Source organism: Neophocaena asiaeorientalis, unplaced genomic scaffold (genome assembly GCF_003031525.2).
Source record: "Neophocaena asiaeorientalis asiaeorientalis breed wild unplaced genomic scaffold, Neophocaena_asiaeorientalis_V1.1 scaffold62, whole genome shotgun sequence".
Taxonomy (NCBI): domain Eukaryota; kingdom Metazoa; phylum Chordata; class Mammalia; order Artiodactyla; family Phocoenidae; genus Neophocaena; species Neophocaena asiaeorientalis.
In genome coordinates, this window is record NW_020175191.1 from 3,824,536 (window position 1) to 3,829,068 (window position 4,533).

Consider the following 4,533-nt stretch of genomic DNA (forward strand, 5'->3'; position numbering starts at 1 on the left):
CAGCGACCCCCTGAGTCCTCCTCCCGCAGCCCCACCCCGGACTCAGACCCTGGTTCACTGCCCTTCTCCCGCCTCTGGCCGGGAGCCTCCTTCCCTCCCGCGGTCCATAGCCCGAGCCGTGCTTCCCGGGACCCCACTCCTCTCCCATCCCCGCGAGGTGCGCCCCTCCCGCCCCGGGGCCGCGCTCCCCGCGCACCCCACTTCCTCGGTCCGGGCATTTCCTCCCCACGCCTCGGACGCTCGCTTCTACCGTGGCTGCACTTTGGGGTGCGCGCCCCGGCCGGCAGGGAGTGGCCGAGCGTTCCTGCAGGCACCCGCGCTGAGGCATCGGCCCTGCGGGGCTGGGGCCGGACCGCCCTGCGCACCCCGGGAGCCGGGCGCGCTCCGTGGTTCCCACCCCGCCGCGGGGCTCGACCCGGGAACAGCCCGCGCCCGGGGGCCCGCCCGACCCTGGGCCAGAAACCAGCACAGAGCTGGCCTGTGTTCCCACCTCGCTTACAGAAGGGAGCTGGCCCTGGAGGCGGGCGGGGGGCGAGTCCGGTTGCGCATCGGAGAGCGCAACAGGCAGGTAGGAGTTTACTTTCAAAAACGCCGGGGTGGAGCAGCAGGCGTCCGGCTACTTTCTGCCCGAGGCGTCCCGGTTGGAGGCAATCTCACCGCCTCGGGGCAGCCTTCGCCACGGGCAGGACCTCATTTCCTCCTGCAGGCTTTAAACTGCCCCAAGCAAACGTGTCCGGGGAAGTGTGAAGCTTTATAAAAATTTAAACGCGTCGGTGGCGGAGGCAGGAGTGGGGCGGAGCCGCGGCCCAGCGGCCCGGAGATGAGCTAGTGAGACTTGGAGCCGAGAAACCTGTGGCTCAGTTTTCACAGCTTCAAACCAGGTATAAAGCCCACCCCGCGAAGGTGGTGTGAGCTCGTTTAGCCGCTTGTTAAGAGACGTTAGAGCTCTTTATTATGATGATTTTGTGGCTGGCACGTGCATTTTGTTAAACCCCTTTTGCGGGGCTGTGATTGGAAATACATGTATTTTTGGATATCTATTCCAAAAGCTAACAAACTGTAAAGAATCTGGCATTTTCACTGATGTGTTTATAAATTTTACAGGGTTGCTGGAAAAATATTATAACTTGTGTCACCAATCAACAATGCTAATTAGCGTTCTCCTTCCAGTGGGTGGGTTGTTTGATTACACAGCTCCTAGGCTCTTTAAGTGAGATGGCAGAAACTGAATCCAGGGAGATATAATTAGTCATTTTATGTAACCACTAATTAGAGTTTTTAGAGTTGAATTAAATCAATGTGATATAGTTGGGGTTTGATTTCTGGGAGGAAACTGTTTATTCTCCAGTTCAAATAAATAACACTTCACCTATCCATAAGCATTTAGCATTCCCAGACTTTGATGTCTCCCAATATAATTACTGAAACAGCTAGGTTGAAATTTTCACTGTTACAGTGTTGGCAGTGTGACTTGGTTGCAACTTAATTTGTAAGTAAAATGGGAGAATTTTGAGAATGGCATATTTGTAAGGACTGCTTGCCAGGCAACACATTTTCATTGCCTTGTGTACTTGAGGAAAAGGATGAAACCATAAAGGAAGGTTTCCTGACCAAGCAGCAATGCCAGGTCACCCTGGTCCACTGGAGAATAAACAAATGTTGAGTGAGGAAGGTATTCTCCCCTCCAGCCCCCAACACACACAAACACACACCCTGTTTGTTATCCCAGACCTCAGCAGCATTTGGGTTGAGTGGGCACTTATCACATTGTATTTTAATAGGCAGGTTCTACCTTTAAGCTGTGAGCTCCTTGGAGTTAGAACTATTTCAGATTCATTTCTTTTCTTTTGGACTCCCCACAATGCTTGGGACACTGAACCTGTGAGTAGGAGTTGAAATTGCAGAATTCTTTGTGGGTTATGTGTGGTTTGGGACAATTTGTGATGGTTGCCTCCCCTCCTCCCTGTAAATAAACAAGTTTGGTAATTGCTACATTGTTATATAGTTTCCATAGTCAAGAGCACAGGTTCTGGAATTAGACTCTCAGAGTTCAAGGCCCAGCTCCAGCACTTACCAGGTATGCCACCTTGGTTTTCTTAACTGTAACATGAAATTCTTATTTTTTCTCCCATATAAGGCGTGTTCTGAGGGTTAAGTGAGATATTATATGCAAATGACTTAAAACAGTTCCTAATACATATGAAGCACTCGATTAACTGTGAGCCATTAGATTATTATGGCCCTTCTCTCTCTATAAAGTGAACTAGCTGTGGCTAGGGGACTAGCTGTGTATGGACATTGTGCTGTGCCATTTTCCAGAAGGTGGACAAGGCAGGATTAGGTGGACGTGGGGTTGGACCATGTTTCTAGTAGTGGCTTTGGTCTCACCTGAAGCCTGATGAAAAGGTGCATGTATGTTCAGCTGAGGTCTGTCTCCATTGGTGTCCTTCTGAATACCACTTTATTGGACAGCAGTCATTGGACCCTGCGTCCTGGAATTTACAGGGGAGGTAGTATTTTCGAAATTACTTTTCCAAAGCTTAAAAATCTGGCAGGGGACAAGGGGCGGGGGTCACTTGAAAATAAATATACATCGTAAGAACTCCAGACACATTAACCATTCACAGCTTTTGGAAATCTATACCCAGCTGTTAAGGGTGTTTCAGAGGTAATTGATGACTGGAACCAAGAGGAGATATTCTGGGAAGGTGAGTTGAAATCATTGGTAAAATGAGGTTGACATTTTCTTTTCTTGTGAATAGTGGCCCGGAATCACTCATTTATAAGAGCACTGTTGTAATGAAAGAATCACTGGGTTTGTTGCAAATGCCACAATCCTTCTGATCCCCACATCAGTGGCCTGGATGATGTGTTATGGTTTAGAGACCACAAGTTCAGCAAAATACTTCTTCCCATCCTCCCTTACAACCCTGAGGTCCTCCAGATAAACCCAATAAAACACACAGAGCTTTCTGTGATACTCATTTCTAACCTGGGGACGGTAAAAGAAGGCCTGCAAGGAAAAGAATGGAAATCAATAAACTAGTTAACTATAGCTAATGGGATTCATTAAAGTAGACTCACATAGACCAAAAAAAATACATACGTTTAATGAAAATGATACATAAGTCATGTGCCTTACAAAGGTATTCTTTCCAATGGAAGGAATTTAACTTTACTAAGTAGTAATAATGCTTACCGTGTGCTAGGCATTAGTCTGAATGATTATGAATGATCTCATTTAACCCGCCTTGAGCCTATAAGGTAAGTAAAATATAATTCTGTTGTTATAATTAGGGAAACAGGCACAGAAGGGTTAAGTAATTAATCTGAGGTCACACAGCTGATAAGTAGCAGAGCCAGGATTTGAACAGTGACAATCTAACTTCAAAACCTGTGCTCATTGCTTGTCCCCTGTAGAAGAAAAGTTGACTAAACAAAATTATCTAAATTATCCTTTTCCCCTTGAGTGCCACGTGATTAAAAACGGGTACCTTGAGAAAAATGTTAGCTTGAAAACAATAAAAATAATAAATGGTGTAAACCCTTTAGAATTATATATATGATAAAAATCAAATATGCAAAGTGATGTACACAGTATATATAAACACAGTTGCTTCCCTTGGAAGTATATCCACTGCAGAAGGAGTAGAATGGCTCTTTAAATTCAGCGTGTGTCTCTGTACCCCTTGCAAGGTAACTTTCTACCCTCCAACCCAAGTTCACTTAATAGCTCTAGGCAGAGCTGTTGACATTTTTATAATTTCCTTTTCTGAGAAGGTTAGCTTATGTTTACCACTGTCATTACCATAACATATTATTTCCCTCATATGATTTTCTGAACCCTGTGTTTTCCTTTCAAGTAGGAGTCAGGTATATTTTGTGAGTGAATGTGACTTTAGGGGCAGATTCTCTTCGAGGCCTCTGATCCCCACTTTGCTTTTAATAAAGGTGGGGTGGGGGGAAGGAGGTTCTCTGACATTTTTGTTGGGGAATTCCAGATTTAAGATGCTGCCACTTAGTCAAAAGTGCTCTTGAACCTGTCTCAACACTGCCCTCTGACCTTCGTGAGATGTGATTTGACAAGCTCTAGCCCTATCCTGGTGTTTGCTTGCAGCCCGGAAGGGATAAATGACAGGAGGACAGGGGGAGGCAGAGACTGATGCCAGTTCTTACTGTGTCTGGCACATAACCTTTGCCGCTGAGTAAGACTTGTGCAAGCAGCAGAGAAGCTCCACTCTTGGTGGTTCGGCTATCACTGTGGAATGTAATCTCTGCGTCTTTTTCTTCGGTTGTAAAACTGAGGATTTAAAATAGACGACCTCGGGCTTCCCTGGTGGCGCAGTGGTTGAGAGTCCACCTGCCGATGCAGGGGACACCGGTTCGTGCCCCTGTCCGGGAAGATCCCACATGCTGCGGAGCGGCTGGGCCCGTGAGCCATGGCCGCTGAGCCTGTGCGTCCGGAGCCTGTGCTCCACAACGAGAGAGGCCACAACAGTGAGCGGCCCGCATACAGCAAAAAAAAAAAAAAAA